Here is a 569-nt window from a genome sequence, read left to right as displayed (position 1 = left end):
TGCAAGCTAATGGTGTAGTTGCGGAATTCTGTGGTAAATAGGAACAAAAGTACTTCATAGCTCCCAAAACACAGCATTAATGTATAGATGAGAAGTAAACAAACAAAAAAAAGATATATTATTTTTATGATTAATAATGTATATATTTTTTACAATTGCTCTTTAAATTTTGGGGTCATATTGACCCCAAAGACCATAACTGTAAACATTAAAGGAGGACCATTTGAGGGTTAATTGTTTGGTATTGCAATGTCATGGATTACCATGTGCTAAACAATTGGATTATACTTTAAAGGTGCCATAGAATGGAAAACTGTATTTACCTTGGCCTAGTTGAATAATAACAGTTCTGTACATGGAAATGACATACCGTGAGCCTCAAACACCATTGTTTCCTCCTTCTTATGTAAATCTTGTGCATGCAAAAGACCACTGAAAAATAGTCGAATCAGAACATAACACAGACTGTGACGTTACAGTCGGGATCACTAATAATTAAGCCCCCAACATTTGCATATTCCCGCCCATGTTCTATGCCAGACGCCAGCCGAACCTGCACAGCTGCATCA

This window comes from Sinocyclocheilus rhinocerous, unplaced genomic scaffold, assembly GCF_001515625.1.
Source record: "Sinocyclocheilus rhinocerous isolate Xijiao unplaced genomic scaffold, SAMN03320098_v1.1 scaffold1443, whole genome shotgun sequence".
NCBI lineage: Eukaryota > Metazoa > Chordata > Actinopteri > Cypriniformes > Cyprinidae > Sinocyclocheilus > Sinocyclocheilus rhinocerous.
Note: the sequence above shows the minus strand (reverse complement) of the source record.